Below are 18382 nucleotides of genomic sequence, written 5' to 3'. Positions count from 1 at the left end.
CTTTCTTTCTTTCTTTCTTTCTTTCTTTCTTTCTTTCTTTCTTTCTTTCTTTCTATTTTACATTCATGTGTTGATTTAATGTGGGGTGCGTGTATGAAGGGACATGACACTTTGTATATGTAGTGCTCAGAAAGATAGATTTGAGTCCTGGAGAGCAAACTCAGATCACTGGGCTTATGTAGTGAGCTGTCTTGCCAACTTCAAAGTGACTTTTAAATAGGCTCCAGGGAAGGCTGGATTTCATGAGGGTGTGTCTAACTTACACGTCAGTGCTGGTAGCTATTGTTCTTAGGACGGCCCCATTGGTTTCACTGCTGGACAGTTGTGAAACTCCAACTAATCTCCTGCTTCTGAGCTCTAACCCATAATCCATAATCTATGTCACCAGGACACAGAGTTTGGAGACCCCCAACTCTTCAGTTGTCACAAGCTAAGGATCCACTGCACCTCCACTGGCAGTGGTGGCTAGATGTGGTGCAGTTCAGGCCAGGAGACTCCGTGTGATATAGCTAAATGAGTCTGGGATCCTGCTTTATAAGCTATAAAGGCAGTTGATCATAACAACAAGAAGCCATTTATCATCACTCCAAGACATGTGGCTTTCTAAGTCCCGTGCTCTGAGCGTATGTTAGCTCAGTTGATGTCTGTGGATGCTGTAATGAAACCAGTTAGCAGATAAAGAAAACAAGGTGACGTGACTTTCCTGTAGCTATATAGGGAGTAAATGGCAGAGCTCTGGTATGGGTTCAGATTCTCCATTAATCATGAAGCCAAACTAAACTATGCTTTAGCACATTCTGTCATTAAAAGTCTAGAATGAGCTACAAATGCATTTGCTCTATCTCTGTTAAAACTTTTAAAGTTTTTCAGTTTCTGGATTACCTCACTCAGGATGATCTTTTCTAGTTCTATCCATTTGCCTGCAAATTTCATGATTTCCTTGATGGAGTCAATTGGCAGTTCAGTCTCTGTGTGGAATTTCTGAGTAAGGGGAGCAGGGGCTGCCTCTTTCATGAACTCGGTTGCCTGCTTTTTCATCACTTGCCCCTGGCGGTGTGCCCTTGCCAGGCCACTGAGGAAGAGGATTCAAGCAGTCTTGAGGAGACTTGATAAGCTATGGGCAAATGACAATAGTGGAGAACTCCCCTTTCAGTGGACTAAGGTAAGGGGATGGGGGGAAGAGAGGGAGGGGGGACTGGGAGGATTTGAAGAGGGAGCTTCAATCAGGATATACAATGAATAAATTGTGAAAAAAAAACTTTTAAAGTTTAGCTTATTATTCAAAACTTTAATTCATGTGTAATCTTAGGAAGGAGGCTAAGTATTGCAGTAACCCACCAGGTTTTCTTGCTCAACTCAGGCCCTACGCTAAGAAGAACAGCTATGAAGACCCTGCATCACCCTACCCGGTGAGGACAGGGGAATAAAAGTTCTGGTAAGTCACAGAAAGAAGTGATTAAACCTTCATGTGTCCTTCATCCGGTACAGCTGGGGCAGGGCTAAGCAGTGTGTGACAGGGATTCACTCGCTGGCCTGTCTTCCAGGCTCTTCTTCTGTGACACTTTGTTTTTCTCCTGTCAAGGGAAACTAGCTATGGTGATGCATCTCTGTGATTCTGAGGCAGGAGCATCACATTTCCATCTAGCTTGGGCTACATTGTAAGAACCTGCCTCAGAAAACATAAAGGAAACAGGAAAGAAAAAAAAAAAAACTTGCTGAAAAGAAAATAAGCAAGGGCTGGAGAGAAGGAAGGCTCGGTGATTTAGAGCCCTTGCAGCTCCTGGTTCCTAGCACCCATGTTGGGTGGCTCACCACCATCCACACCTCTAGTTCTGGCCTCCTTGAGCACTTGTGCTCACATGCACACATCCCCAAGCAAGCACACATACCTACACGTGATTACAAGTAACAACAAATCTTAAAAACAGCAGCGACAACAACAGAACACCCAAAAAAGAAAAGAAAAGCAAACAAACAAACAAGATAAGCCAAATAAGAAGCAAAAAGACAAGGGTGCTTTGAAAAATCAGGGTGTGAAGCACAGAATCCTCCATTTCCCCTGGGTCTTGCCGGGTTTTGGTTTGGTTTGGTTTTTTCTTTCCCCTTTTTGTTTGGTGTTTAAACAGTGTTTCAAGGTGTGATGCTGTTCAGTGTGCAGTTACTTCAGGAACAAAAAGAAAGGAGCTAGGGCTGGACTTTACAAAAGGAAAGGAATTCCCACAGGAGAGGACCCTTTGGCGTTGGCTCAGAGAAAGAACAGGGGTTTCCCAGCTGCACGTGGCAGCAGTTCTGCGGGCAAACAGGACAGCGTACAAACAAGAAATGAGGCTAGAATTCTCACGCTACCTTGTGTTAAAATGAAAATGGAAGCTTGGTGCCAGTGCCATGCACAGTAATGGAAAGAGACGACTCTGGAAGAGAGGCGGCGGAAAGCAGCTAGACTGGGAGAGCCTTTTCCGAGCTTTCTTTTTTTTATTTTTTATTTAACTTTTATTAATTACACTTTATTCATTTTGTATCCCCTCCTTCCTCCCTTCCCAGTCCCAACTTCCCCCCCTTCTGCATGCATGCCCCTCCCCAAGTCCACTGATAGGGGAGGTCCTCCTCTCCTTCTTTCTGATCTTAGTCTATCAGTTCTCATCAGAAGTGGCTGCATTGTCAGGGTTCTAGGTTATCTCCATGAATAGTCCTTGGTTGGAGTATGAGTCTCTGGGAAGTTCCCTGTGTTCAAATTTTCTTGTTCTGTTGCTCTCCTTGTGGAGTTCCTGTCCTCTCCAGCTCTTACTATTTCCCACTTCTTACATAAAATTTCTTTCACTCTGCCATCAGGCTCAGCAGCAGATTCCGAGCTTTCTTATTCATCCCTTTGACTAGAGAAAGAGGATTTCATCTGTCATTACTGAAAGCATAGTGACAGTCGAGAACCCTCACTCTGTAGCTCATGAACGGTGTCTTTCCCACTACAGTACCAATAATGAAGGAGAAATTATACAGTGTCATGGTTAAGAAGCTTGGTTTCCACTGTTTGTACTGTGACTAGGATCAAGATTTTGGACAACACTTAAGTATCAAATACCTCGGCTGACCAGGTAAGGCTATTGGGGAAATATCCCTCATATTGATGTTTATAAAATATATTATCAAAGCCAGGCATGGTGACACACACCTGTGATCACAGCACTCTGGGAGGCAAAAGCAGGTGGACCTCTGAGAGTTTGAAGTCAGCCTGGTCTGCAAAGTTAGTTCAAGACAACAAAAAGCTACACATAGAAACCCTGTGTCGAAAAACCAAAAATTTCTAAATATACTATCTAGAGTATATAGGCTTAGTACATGTCAACTAGAATTATGTGTGTGTGTGTGTGTATAGCATAACATCTTTATCTACATGAGAAGAAATTTCCCAAATCAGAGTACTCAGGATATAGCTAAGTGTGATAGTGCACACATCTGTAATCCCAGCGCCGAGGCTGCGGCAGAATTATAAAGTTGAGGTCAGTCTAGGCCACATAGCAAGACCCTTTCCTTTTGTTTGTTTGTTTGTTTGTTTTAAGAATATTCAGAACATAAATACTTTGGGAAAAATAAGATAAGGAAAAGTCTGCATGTGATATTAAATTAGAAGCTATTGTTTCATTTTTCCAAACAAAAGAAAAGGGGGGGGGCATTCTTTCATTCCTCATTCCTTTGATTATGAGGGACAAAGCAAAAGAAAAAATAAGTTTATTTACTGTAAAGAAAAACACATTAACCTCAAGACTAGGAAGCATGATAAGAAAAATGTAAAATTCCAAGGGTTGGTGCATGAACGTTTACAATTTAGTGGCATGTTAGCTAAATACTCAGAAAAGCCATTTAAGGAAAGAACACTGCCCTGGAAGGAATTACCTATACATGGATTCCAGCATTTACCATCTCTGCCTTTATACATCTTTAACTAGGTGCACCTCTAGGTCTTTTCTTACTCAAACAGTAGAATTTGTGCCTCCAAAGAGAACTGTACACTTCATTCTAAAGTTGCTTTTCCACTCTGTAGACTGGGATACCCTTTTGCCAATTCAACATCACCTCTCAGAAGAGGTCCAATGCTACATCTGACCCCTTCTGGCAAATTAAATACAATTATGCAAACTACGAGGATTTAGGCCTAATCTAATTAATATAGTACATACGAAACAGATAATAATTTCCCTGGTGGAAAACTAGCTTGTCTTATTTTGTGTTTGAACTAAGGCTTAGGAAAACATTGCCTCCTGTAAGAAAAAATGTCATTATCTTCTAGGTTCTGTTTGCTCAGAGCCCCCATAACAGGCATGTTTAAAAAATAAATAAAAAGATCAAAATTGGAATCTTCAAGTAATAACATTTTTTTTTCAAAATTTACTAAAGAAAATATTCTATGAACTAGAAAAAAAGAGAGAAAGATTTTATTCATAGGTGATTTGTTTCTTTCTTACCAAGCACAAACAATACTACCGTGGCAAATACATTTAATGAGGATTTCTGTTCACCTAAATATAAAAGGGTAAACTCGACCTGGATTAAATGCATCCCGATCAATGCCAATCACAAACTTTCTGAATCCCGAAGCTGAGTACACTCCTGTCTGAATGCATGAATTTCATTAGCATTAATCAGCGTGCTTCAGGAACACCAAGAGGAAAACAGGAAGGAATGTTTTTTTTCCCCATTCTTTCACCAAGAGAACTAGAAAAGGGATCTGACCGGGGTGAAGGGATACGCCTTTCTTTCCCTTCTTCCCAAAAAGAGTGAATTTCATAATGAAGAGATCCTGGTTTAGCGGGAAATGGAATGGGAGGACCAAGACAGATCTTTCTCAGGCCTGCGCCTCTGTCCTGGCATTGTCATTTCCAACTGTGTGAACACAGCCTTGGCTTATTTGTTCCTTAGGTTTTCAGGGGCACTGCCAATAAGCATGCCAGCTCTCAAGATACAATGATGCCCAGCCCACAAGGGCCTGGACTTTCTTCCTGAGTGACGGTAATATCATAGCGCCTTCTCAGCAGCTGTTAGGCAAAATAGTTTCTAGACAATAACGGCCTGTGTGAGCTTTTCACACTAGCAGAGAAACTGCTGGAGTCGAGGGAAGAAACGTTCTGCTGAGAATTCTAACACTTGGCTGTCTTTCTTCATCTGCTTATCAGTCTGGAATCACAAACATCTTCCTAAGAAATACGTGGTAGAAGCAGCAGTGTTTTTGTGCATGACTTGTACGAACAGGCTAGTAAGCAAGCATATTTCTGAGTGGTATCGGGGGCTATTTTGTTTTGCTGTGAGGTCTCCCGGAGACAGAGCTAAAACCTCTTGGTTGGTAATGGAGTGTGGCACAGGTTCATATCAAAGGATAGTGGTGGGGACCACAGTCACGTGGCCACATGGATTTTCCTACCAGATATTATTAAAGAGGGAAAGGCTATATTGTAATAGGAAAGAGGCCCCAAATATTTTATAAGAAGAACTGAAATAAGTGATTTTGTTTCTTGGATTTGCTCTGCAATCGTATGGTGTGCGGTGGATAGATAAACCTCGGATGAAATAAGATGGATTGAGAGCTGGTGGGTATTAAGGCTGGGTGGTAGATATGGGAGATTTATTATTACAGTCTTCTCTGGCCATATATGTTATGACCGTTTGTCTCCCTGGTAAACTCACAGTTTATATTCACAGCGTTTGTCAGCCACTGCTATATGTGTCAAAGTGTGAAGAGTTGAGAATGCAGCTTACTAGAGCATATACTTAGCAGATCTGTAGTCCTGGGTTTGAATCCAGCTTTAATTTTTTTCTTAAATGACAAGTAATCTTAGGCTTAAAGTTTCTTGCCTTAGGAACCCATCTCACAGTTGTGAGAAAACATCCACTAAAGCAAAGGTACTGCTTGACAAGAATATAAAAATCACAATGCATTTCTAAAGTTGCCTGTTAAACCCTTTCACTCAGCTCTTCTCTTCCCAACTATTTTCCCTGTATTTTTCTTAATTATTTATTCACTTTAAATCCTGCTTGTAGCCCCCTCCCTCTTCTATTCCTGGTCCCACTCTCCCTTCCTCTTCCCCCATCCCTTCTCCCCTATTCCTCAGACAAGGGTCCCCCCTTCTTTCAGTTTGGAGATAGCGACCAGTTTCAATTTTTAAGTGGCAAAGGTAATTTAGGATACCTCCCTTTGTCTATGTCAATCACAACAAACTTGCTTTCAGCAACTGCTCCACTTTTCCCCAGCCTTGGCAAGCTGCTCAGGACAACATTTCCTTCTTTTCATCCCTGTGCATGTTGATTGGGGCTCACAGGGCGTAGGCTTTTCCCATAATCCAGCCTGGTGTTTTACACCAGGGAGTTACAATGTGTGTAGACTATATTTTTTTTCCACCCACTTTTAGTCGGAGAACTCCGTGTTCTCATAGTTTGAGCAAAGTTATATTTAAGACTTACCCATCTCAGTGTTTATTAAGATTGAATCCCATTTTCATCTTGATGGGTTCTTGTCTATTTGCCCCAAAGATAAATTGAAACATCCTGTTTGGTATGGTAGTATTCCTGTGTGTGATGTCAAGTTGTTTTTAGTTTTTGTTTTGTTATTTAGGTCTATGTGATTCCATCAGGGTAACTGACTTCCTAATTAGTCTTTAATAACAATTCCTGGAACACTGTGATGTCAATCGCACATCAGCTAGGTGAGTTATATTCGGGGTCAAGGATTCTGTGGTCAGGTCATGTGTATGTGCTAGCTCTTTCAGTGAAAGCAAATTGTCACAATTAGTCACACAAAACCATGGAATTAGTTCACTATAGATTCTCACATTCTTTTCTCTTGCCTGATGTTCGCAGGGGCAGGAAGGTAGGCTCTACCATGGAGCTAGAGTAGGGAATTATGACTCTAGAGATCTTGAGTTAGGAACAAGTAGTCCAGGTGGTTTTACTTGAGTTAACTGATCATTTGCCATGATTTTGTTGCTCACGATTTGCTTTTTGCTGCCTTCGGTAAGTTTTAGAGATCATTTTATGGCTCTCTCTTTATCCCAGTGCTCTTCATCTCAGGGAATACTATATAAGCACTCTTCCATTGAATGTGTGCATTTTCCGGCCCCCAACTATATGCATTTCTTGCTCAGTGACGTGTTTCCAGAGCATACTGATCAGTGATCTTTAAAGGTTTTGTTTCATATTTACTTATGTGTGAGCACTTGCACAGGAGTGCAGTGCTTTCTGGAGGAGGCCGGAAGGGGAAGTTAGATCTCCTGGAGCTAAAGTTACAGGCAATATGGGGTAAACCAGTGTGGCCATAAACACTCTTAGCTGTCGAGACACCTCTCTCTAGCCTGCATAGTGATCTTTAAACAGTTTTACTCTCATTCACTCAATGGAAATTTGAAATTTTTTTGTGAATACTCCTTACAAATTGTCAAACCTTTGAACTGTAAATTCAGACAGAAGGACGCAACTTCTTTCACGTTATATTCACTTAACAAAGTGGCTCTATCACTGTTTATATGCTGACATGTAGTCTAAATACCACAGCAATGTGGTACTGCTGTCGCCCATTTCAAAGTTAGAAAAGTAAGTGTAATTTAAAAGGCAAAGGCTAAGCTCTATTTAAGAAACATTTACATTTCTTCTTTGTTTTCATCTCTTTTTCCCATGGAATTCTATTCTGTGCTTATCTTTGAACAGTTTGACAATCCCATCATGCTTCCCTTCAACAAAAAATATTTACATAAATTAAAACTTCAAATTATAAGAATTTCCTGTAATCGTGATACTCAAAATTGTTTTGGAATCAGTCACGACTGCCATTATTATTATTAATATAAAAGAAACCCCAAAACACACAAAGGACAAAAATCTATGTATTTAACAGCTCTCGAGGTAAATGGTGAAGTAGAGTTTTCTGTAAAAGTGTGTCATTTTGTTTGTTTGTTTGTTTCTCTGTGTGTAGCATTGGCTCTCCTGGACTCTCTTTGTAGACTAAGCAGGCCTTGAACTGACAGAGATTCCCTGCCTCTTCCTCCCAAGTGCTTAAAGGCATGCATTACCACTGCCAGGCCTTATAAAAGTGTGTCTTAATGAAGAAAATGTGCAGTGGATTGAACTTTTTGGTTTCCCCTTTTGTTTTGACTTATATTTTTTTGTGTTTCTATCATCTATTCATAAATATTTATTGCTCATTGCTGGAAGGAGGCAGGTTCAGCATCAATAAAGTAAAAAAACTTTTATTCTTTTCATTTATTTTTGGGTCTTCCTGTATAGTCCTGGTGGTCTCCAATTTAAAACCCTCCTGCTGTAGCCTCTCAAGTGCTAGGATGATAGGTGTATGCAGCCCTGGCTTTTATTTTTATTGATGCAGATCCTGAAAAGTCTTATTCATGTGATTAAGGAGATGGTACTGAAAAGTGTCATGGTGTGTGTGTGTGTGTGTGTGTGTGTGTGTGTGTGACTGCGTATGTTGCTAAACTCAAGGATTGCACATGATAGGCAAATGGCCTACTGACGTTTACCAGTTTTTAAATAAAACATTTCTTGAATTATTTAAATTGCTTCTGTGTCACACCTACAGAACCACTCATTGATCTTTCATCTAAAGATACTTTGGAAGTGTGTCAGTGTCCAACTATGAGGAGTGACACTTTGCTCTTCCTTTTCCTACAGTCCTTCTGTTGGGAACTCCTCAGCGAGAAGCTGAGGTCACAGTGTTTCACTAAGCTGGCATATCCCAGCCCTTTCTCAGCTTGAGTGCAGTCCTCGTCATCACTGTAACTCTTCTTGATGGCCAGTCAGCAGGCAGACCACAAGCAGTTACCTCCAGAGTGGTTATCCTGACTGGGAGGTGCCTCTGCTCCAGGGTGGAGCCAGCACTGCCTCCAAGGGACCAGATGACCCAGGTGTTGTCTCTGGTGATGTCACTGTCCTCTGTCCCAACTTCTGTTACGTATGGATAATGGACTGTGGGGATTGTTTAGTGGACAAAAGTGCTTGTATGCAAGTGTGAGGAGCCCAGTTTGAATCCCCAGAACCCACATAAAAGCCAGGTGCTGCAGCATGAGCGTCTGTAACCCAAGGTCCCTAGGGGAGATGGAAGGCACGGACAAGAAGATCCCAAGGAGTTCATAAGGGTGCCATCTGACCTGGCACCCACAGCAGAAAAAACCGCAAAGGGATTCTGTCTCAAATAAGGTGGGAGGCAAGACCAATGCCCAATGCAGTCCTGAGATGCCCTCTCACATGTGTGTATGTGGTGCACGCAGATATACAAAGATAAAAATAATCTAAAACAATACCGAAAATGTCTATAATATTAATATCTATCCACCCTCGGTGCTGAGCCAAAGCTCGGTTGAGATACTGTGGAACTTGAATAATGTTTATATAGACATGAGTTGTTTCCTGTTAAGGGAATTTTGACATGTTCTTTCCCAAGATATGATCTTGCCGTGAGCCAGACTGAGTGTGCCCACAATGAGGTGTAAGGGGGCATGCAAAAGCACAGCCCGCCCTCATGGACCTCTGTACTTGTTCTCTAGAAAGGATCTCGTTGACAGGAGCCCTCGCTGTTGTTTTGAGTCCTTATTTGGAGAAGCACCTGGACTCTGAAAGGCACCTCCCTTGGCAGTGTCACTTTTAGAAACCCTTTGGAGCATCGCCCTTGGCTATGTATTTTGAGGAGTTAAGTGGCAGACACTCGTACCTTCTTGGTGTGTTTGCTGGCCAGACGGATCCCAGACAAATCATTACTGGAGACGGGAATTGCATAGCAAGAAAGGAATCAGAAAATTTCAACCTGTTTAATGAATAAGTCTAGATAGAGTTAAAGATTTTAAATGAGGATATTTAAGGAAAATTATTACAAGAATTTAATAAACAGTATTCAGCTCTGTTTGATATATTGATGGTTTATTTTTAGTTAAAAATAGAAATTAACAATACTTACATGGGGAAATTTTTGACACAAAAGAAAATATTTCTTAGAGACTTTACTGTCTTTTTATTATTTAAAATTCCATCTTGATTGACTCATCAAAATTTTGTCTCTAGTCGATCTATACCACTGGTAAAAATAATTTCAGTGCTTTATTAATGCATAAAAATCCTTACCACGCATAGGGTCAATCCATTTATACCTTAAAGATAAGCTCTGGTGACATTTTAATACCAAGTTTCTTCACAGAAAGGATGAGAAAATATTGCTGGATTTGTTGACATTTACTCTGTGTCCTCGGAGAGTATGAGATATGAGGTGCTTTGTGGCTCTGAAGGACTCCTCAAAAGTGGGACTCTATGAGTGCAGAGAAGTGATCCTAGTCAGCAGAAGGGAGCGATGATGTTTATATGTTTGCCAGTGAAACTTGGTGAATCTCTTGTCCAATCAACGATAAATAATCATCCAGGTGCACGGAGAATGGCAGGTGTGGGGAGGGGGGTGGTAGGGGCTGGAATTAACTAGTGATACTTTGAATTAACTAAAACAGTAGCAGACTTTTTTAGATGCCCAGTTAATATAAATTGGTTGAAGCCATTCAAATACCCCTGTTTTCTCCAGAGAGCACAATAGAAGTTGCCGGCTCTGAAATTTACCTTATTTTTTTTCTATTAAAAAAAAAAAAAATACAGCCTGAAATGATCTTGTTCTTGTTCTTGTTCTTATTCTTCTTGTTCTTGTTTTTGTTTTTGTTGTTGTTGTTCTCCTTCTCCTCCTCCTCTTCCTTCTTCTCTTTAATATGTGTGACATGTTTTGGGACACACATATGCCATGGCACTTCTGTGGAGATCACAGAACAAACTTTCAGGAGTCAGTTCTGTCCTCCCATCAGGGGTTCTGAGCATCAAATTGGCTTCTGCAGCAAGAATCCCACCTTCTGGACCATCCTCCTAGCCCTTACCTCAAGATACTTTGAGAAGAAGAACTTCAAAGATCTACCCCACTTTTATAACTCTACCATAATTCAGCCTTTTAAGGTCTCTAGAAAAATTAATTTCTTTAAAAAGTATTTTCCTTATTTATTGTGATAAAAACTTATCACATGAAATTTATCATTTTGCCATCATTTTATGTGTATAATTCAATGACATTAAATACTTTCACGATGTTTGATTGCCTTTTTCTCTAACTAAAGAGAATCTTCCCTGTGCCTGAGATAGAAACGAAGAATTTGCTAAGAAACAATTGTAGTCAGCATAAAGGACATTTCATATTCTTATCACAGAATACTTACTACTGAACACAAATACACACAGAAGAAGCGTTTAGTAGAACCTCAAAACAGTCACAGGGAATCAGGAAGTTCCAGTAGCTGCTGCATGACGTGCAGCCTTGGTCTGTATTGGAACAGCTTGTCTTAGGGCAGTCCAACACAAACTTGGCATTGATGCATAATTAATGAAGTGGGAAATGGATTAACAAGATTTTTCTCTCATTAATGTTTCCCTAATATCTGGCATGAAAGCAAAGCTGCATTAATTAAAAGAGGGGCTGTTGTGTGTGTTTGATTGCGGGTGGGTGCTGTGTGGGTCTACAGGGTAAGTTTGTCAGGTTTCATTTGCAGCCTCTTTTTTCCCCTCCGTGTTTACCCCCCTTTCTCATTTCCAGCCCCTCATCACTCCTTTTGTTCTCCTTGGGAACGCCATTGTATTTTTCTCCTAGGTGGATGCAGGAAAGAGGACAGATTGAATGGTTCACGTTTTAGATGGGTATCTGAGCACACATGAATTAACCAATATCTCATAATCTAGGCAATGAAAGCTTCCTCTTCATAGAGCAAAGAGGACATAATGTGCACTGTATGCGGCTTAACCGCTAGCCATGCTAATGAGTATCATGCAGGCACAACTCCTTTCTTAAGTTGATAACATGCTCCAGTGTACATCACTGTCAATTACACATCAACTCTTAATCATCTTGGGAAACGGGTGAAGTAAATCCCACTGCTGAGCACAAGCACCTCATGGGGGGATTATTGGCTAGCGTTAGGAGCTGAACTTGGAATCTTAATTCCTTTTCATTCTGTCAAAGTTATTCTACTACTGTCAATTAAGTCAAATATTCCCCCAGGAAATGAGAAACTGTGTGGGGTGTGTGTGTGTGTGTGTGTGTGTGTGTGTGTGTGTGTGTGTGTGTAAATGGAGTGAAAAGGAGGTGAAACTGAAGGAACATGGAGAGTCAATAGCAAGACTGTTTCTGTGCTTGGGTTCTCAAACAGCTGAAATGTGTGGCTCGTATCCCTATGCATTGATTTCAACATTTTTTTTTCAGATATAAGACCTGTTTTGTAGTGTGTAATGCTGACTTTTTTAGTTCTAAGAATAAGTGCTCACTGTTGAAAAATTGACTTTTTTCTTGGCTTAAGGCTCCTTTATTTAACAGATAGTTATGAGACCTATTACATATCAAGTAGAGAATACTACAGAGATAATGAAGATAATTTTGCTATCTAAGGGCTTGTTGGCTAGTAGGAAAAAAACCTGTAAATGAATACAGTTGTCCTTTGGTGTTTGTGGAAACTGGTTTTATACGACAGATACTGCAATCTGAAAATGTTCATATGTAAATGACATAGTACTTTAATGTATTCACATAAGCTATGTACACCTCTCTCATGCTTTAAAAATTTGCCCTAGATTGTTTATTATATCGGATATAATGTAAATTGCAGCCAAATTTCAATCCGATACTGCTTAGTAAAAATATAATAATATAATATAATAATAATATAATAATATCTGTACATGTTCGGTAAAGATGCATTTTTCTCTGAACGCCTTTGATTTATGGTTGATTTAACCTGTGCGTGTGGAGCATGTAAGACAGTTGACTGTACTTCACAATGTATGAGCGACTCAGTCCAGTGGACCTCAGGGCTTATGGAAGGCAGGACCAAAGAGTGGGGGAGAGGTCATGCCAGAAATCCCATGTCTCATATCAAGACATAAACCTGGATCCTTCATATCCATTGACCTTTAAAGATTTAAGTGCAAATATTCCTTTGCTAGTCTTAGTTTATTCTCCTGTTGCTGTGATAGTCTGAGAAAAGCGACTTCAGAAAGGAAGGAAGGGTTTGTTTGGTTCATGGCTTGATGGCACAATCCACCACGGTGAGGAAGTCAAGGCAGCAGGTCATATCACATTCACAATCAGAAAGCAGGGATTGATGAGTGGCTGGTGTTGAGCTATTGTTCTTCCTTTTATGCTGCCCAGGACCTAAGCCCAGGGAATGTTGCTGCCCACTTATAAGCTGGGTCTTCCCACCTCAATTAACTTAATCCATCACAGTCATGCACAGAGATTAAACCAGCCATCACAGGTGTGCTTAGAGGCGTGCCCCTAGGTGATTCCAGAGCCTGTCAGGTTTACAAAGAACACTCACTATCACAATGCTTCCTCCTTGATTTATAAAGTTATCTGAAATTTTACACCAATTTCATAATTAGTGCATTTTTATTAAAAACAATGGATTTTCTTCAAGACTCTTGAAAAATAATTTAGGAACAGGAGCTATTGTGATGGTTGAGCTATTAACTGGAGTAGGTCTGAGAGCAGCTAAGAGACACACCTCTGAGTGGGTGTGGGACAGTATTTCCAGAAGGACTAAGGAGGGAAGAACCACCTCAGAGTGGATACCACCTTCCTGCATGGCCCAGCCATTAAGGGTGAAAGAACTCTGCTTTCTGGCCTGCCTTCAAGTTTGGCTGGTTAGCACACCAATCACATTTCTGCAACAGTCCTTCAGAACCCAGCCTCTTTGGCCTTCCACTGTAGATGGAAGACCAGCAGTTCACCAGCACTCCTCCAGGTTCTCAGTGCCAGATCAGGACTGTGGAGGCATCCAGCCTTGTGGGCTCTCAGCCTCTCCATTATGGAGATAGCCCTTGTTGGACAGTTCAGGCCATATTGTGTAAGCCGATCTAATAAATGCCCTTTGCAACATATGTTCTACTGGTTCTGCTCCTCCAGGGATCTCTGACTAATATATCTATGTCACGTCATTTATTTGATTTTATTTTGTAGGAAAAGCCATAGTGTATAACCATGATGATCTAAGAACACAAGCACGGGAATACATCCCTCAATGGTCTTCAGCAGAAGAATACTTTGGCCAGATTTTCACTGTGAATAGAACATTCCAACCACTGCATGGCATATAGGGACCAGGAGGCAGAGGCTGAAGGGGAAGCTGAATCAGACCTACTTGGATTAAATCAGAACTACTTGGATTAAAAAAAAATCATTAAAAACCTGATTCAAATGACTGGCAGTAGTAATATTTTGAGATTGAAAAAGGTGTAGTTAAAGCATTGATAGAGTTGACTTTACAAAAAAATTAAAAAGGGTGTGTTCCAGCAAAATATAAAATTGAGAAACAGGGCTGAACAGACAAATCAGTCTATAAACTGCCTACGGTGCAAACATGAGGATGGGTCTGAGTTCAGTGCCGAGAGCTGTCATAAAAGTCCAGATGTGGGTTAGTAATCCCAGTGCTGGGGCAGGGGTGGAGGGACGGAGGGGTGAAATGGGAGGATACTTGAGGCTTGTAGGCAAACTACTCCTGAGTAATCACCCACCGACCCAACACACAGACAGAGGGTGGTAAGAAGAAATAAGAAGAAACACATGAATGATAGGAAAGATGGGCTATTATTTCCGAAATATAAAGAGCTCATATAAAATCACAAAAAAAGTTCTAAAAAAACAGTACAGCAGTTTGTGAAAGAAGATGAAAGATTTACAGAATCTTTTTGTTTGCTTTGGTTTTTGTTTTGTATTTTAAGACATGGTTTCTCTGTGTAGCCTGGGCTGTCCTGAATTTGCTTTGTAGATCAAGCTGACCTGGAACTCATAGAGATCTTCCTGCCTCTGCCTCTCCGAGTGCTGGCATTAGAGGCATGAGCCACCACGCCAGGCAGATTTATGGAATCTTAAAGTCCCAGGAAAGATTAAAATCAGAAATAAAACTTCGGTGTTATTTCTTAATATCTTGTTTAGTAAAGATCACATAATAGCTAAATATGTGCGTAAAGTTATCTCTTCAGTGCTATTAACAGCAACCAAAACTGAAAAAAATTCTTCATTGGGTGATTTGTTAAATAAACATGGTCATCACAGTATAATTTCACACAGCCATTAAAAATCATTTTGTAGGGAGCTAGAGAGATGGGACAACACTTAAACATCTTTATTGCTTTTCCAGAAGACTGGAGTTTAATTCTCTGCACCAACTTATGACTCCAAGGCCCTGGACTGAGGCCGTGAGCACACACCCACATTCAGAAACACACATGTATAATAAAGTCAATCTTTAAATATTTGTTTTGTAGGTATCCATTTATTAAGATAGATGGTCGGGGCAAAAAAAAAAAAAAAAAGCAGGCTACCGGACTTTGTGTGTATATATTTCTATTTTAGTGAAATTACATGTATGTGCCAGAATATGCATGCTTTTAGACAGAGGCATTCAGAAGGCTTTAATGAATTATCGAAACAGCGCTTCTTTCTGGGGAGATTTGGAGATGGCTTTTCTATTCGCTCTGTACTCTCCCAATTTTGTTTGGGATTACAAAATATTTTACTATTTGTAGAATTTTTCAAGTGAATAAAGCTTTATTACTTTTAACAAACATGTGGACGTGGTGGCCAGTTTGTTTTGTTTTTCATTTTAAAAAGGGGGGGGAATTGTTAGAGCAGAACCCTGCTCTCAATCCTACATCCTTTGCGCTGCTTCCTCACATCGCATCCTTGCCCTTTGTTTCCCTTTCTGTGTTACAACTTCTCATCCCAGACTCCGCCCCTCCTGACTCTGTCCTTACACTCCCTTGAAATATTCCCTGAACTGTTAGGCTCATCCGCCATAGCGCTGTGGAGGACAGCCCCTCTTTTAGCCTGCTTCAGAAATGTTCTTTGCATGTGTATTCTTGAGCCGAGTGGCAGAAAGAAGGTAACAGAAGAGAGAAGCCACTGCAGATGACCGGCACAAACATAGCCCAGGCAGAGCGTGACTGGATGCCTGCATGTACTGCAGTTCCCGCTGTGGCACCAGAGAGGGTGGGAGATGGTCTCAGGACTGAATGGGTCCATCCCCTGGGCATTCTGAGGAGCTGTGTGATTGTGGGTAGGGGGACGATTTCCAGCGGAACACCAGACGGCACTCTTCTTGTCTGTTTAGACGGTTTGGAGCTACGGAAGGATGTGAGATAATAGAAACAACTCAAGTGGGACTGTTGACACAGTCTTGCAGTTTTGCTCGTGCAAACAAACGAATTCCCATAACCAAACAAGCCAGGTCAGTCAGACACAAGCACGTACGTCGGTGTAGACGCAAATATTAGACACAGCAGCAGTGGTCAAGGACTTGGAGGCTGGAAAAAGAAAGAAGTCGGAGATGTATCTGCTTCCTGCAGCTCGTTTTCTGGGCCACCGCTCCCCAGCCACCATCACAGGCTGGCTTGTCGTCATTGAAATCTTGGCCATTTGTGGCTGACTCATCTGAGCCTTTCAAGGGCCAGGGTGTTTCTTAGTATGCACTGAACTCCTGCCAAACTATTGTTTCCCGCTACTATTGTGTACAAGACAGCGTGTACTAGAAATGTGAAACAGGAAGCGCCCATCTGATCTGATTATGGGAGAACAAATTTTCCAGCGTCCACATGCTGATGTAATTATTTCAACACAACCCCCCACCCTACACCCTAATCCCCTCACCAACAATTGTCTTTAGTACCACAGGCATATCACCTAGCTTTTTATTCCTTTTTTAGAAGAGTAGAACCCCAATGGCTGTCAAAGTGGAGCTTTACATCAGGCTTGAGGGAGTCCTTTTCCGTAGCTTGGTTTGCGTGCACGAAGCGTCTATGTTTGCGCTTGTTAGTTTTAATTTTCTTTGGAGCACCCTTAATTTATTTCACATAGGATTGTTTGCCTTCCATCCTCAGCAGCCACACTCACTTGGCCTATTCTGTTCTGTTTGGAGACCATGCTCTTACTTCCTTAGCAGCAAATGATGTCCAGGGAGGCTGGCTGTTGATTCGGTGTTCTTGAAATACTAAGGGTTGCTGTTCTCCGCATCTTTTCACTTTGAGCCCATTCTCATTGGTATCAGAGAGGGGTGCGTAGAAATGCTGTACTCACGGAGGTTAAGGCTTCAATCCAAAGCTTAGACTGTGTCTAGGAATGAGATGAGAGTGGGGAAAAAAAACCCACACAAATGGGGTGGGGGTTTTTTGTTGTTGTTGTTGTTATTGTTGTTGTTAGGAAGTAAAAAACTGTGATGCAAACTTCACAAAAGAAACAGCAATATTGAGCACAGCAGAGGCAGCTTCTCATTCAGCTCTCTGGCATACTTCACTGTGATATTTACCCTTGGCAAGCATGTGGAAGCATTCATTCAAGTCTAATGCATGTATGATCAAGTCTTTTTTCCCTTATTCATTTCTCCTAAGAAGATGGCCTCAACCTCACACTGAATCAGAGGATGGCCTTGAACTCCAGATTTTCCTGCCTCCACCTCCCAAGTGCTGATGTTGTAGGTCTGTGCCACTACCGCCCACATCTTTCTGTAGTGTAGCTCACATGTCTGACAGGCTCCAGGCATCCCATTTTCCAGGTGCTTGTTTCCTCCAGATTTACAGATTCTGAGAATTCTTTTATTTAGTAAAATGTTATCACAGTACTATTTCTAATGTCATTGTGAATTTCTTAATAGAAGTTCTGGCACTCTCTGTACAGAGTGAGGTTTTTTTTTTTTTAACTATTGTGAATTTATTTAACTATTGTAATTTATTTTTAAATTAAAAAATGAACAATAGTCAAGACAAAATGTTTGCCTCTGAGAAACATTTCATATTTAAGGGGAGAAAGGTCATCACCAGGGAACACAATCCTTATCTTTTAATGTTTCTAATTCTCTATAAAGATTTTTAACTATAAAGATTTAATGCCAATTCTAAGTGTATAATGTATATAAGTTCATTAATTTGTATAGAGTTTGGGTCTCTGATTTTGGTATGTGATTACCTCATTTGTTTGCAAGGCTTTTAAAAAAATGAAGTTTACAAAAATTAAAAGTATTTAACTAAATTTTAAAACTTTATTTGTTAATATTTTTAGATTGTGTTTATTTATGTAAAGGGGCTGCAGGGAGGTTTAGAACAACTTGAGGGAATCTATTCTTTCCGCCCACCACGTGGACTCTGGGTTGGAACTCAGATTCTCAGTCTTGGCAGCCGACGTTCTCACCGTGCCATTTCCCCAGCCCAGTTAAGTAATTTTTAAATGTAGGTTTCATGATCCCTTTTAACTTCCTGTTTCTACTGGGAATCATTTATATTAAAAAACCTCCCCAATTTCAAAAATCCAGTAATTATTAATTTATTAAAATTATCTTTC

At 40.8% G+C, this 18382-nt stretch overlaps 1 long non-coding RNA gene across 4 annotated transcripts in view; it reads left to right on the top strand.

The window, feature by feature from the left end:
- LOC129691857 (uncharacterized) overlaps positions 1 to 14252 on the top strand; it is a 14822-nt gene extending 570 nt beyond the window's left edge. For 3 of the 4 annotated variants that reach the window (XR_008722572.1, XR_008722573.1, XR_008722571.1), the window contains 4 exons: positions 907 to 1162; positions 1361 to 1435; positions 2967 to 3089; positions 14012 to 14252. This is a non-coding gene — a long non-coding RNA (uncharacterized LOC129691857). The remainder of the gene's footprint in view (positions 1 to 906; positions 1163 to 1360; positions 1436 to 2966; positions 3090 to 14011) is intronic. The other variant, XR_008722574.1, reaches the window with a different exon arrangement.
- The last annotated feature ends 4130 nt before the right edge of the window (positions 14253 to 18382 follow it).

The sequence above is a fragment of the Psammomys obesus genome, unplaced genomic scaffold (assembly GCF_907164565.1).
Source record: "Psammomys obesus unplaced genomic scaffold, mPsaObe1.curated_primary_1811, whole genome shotgun sequence".
NCBI lineage: Eukaryota > Metazoa > Chordata > Mammalia > Rodentia > Muridae > Psammomys > Psammomys obesus.
This window is presented reverse-complemented; position numbering and strand designations above follow the sequence as displayed.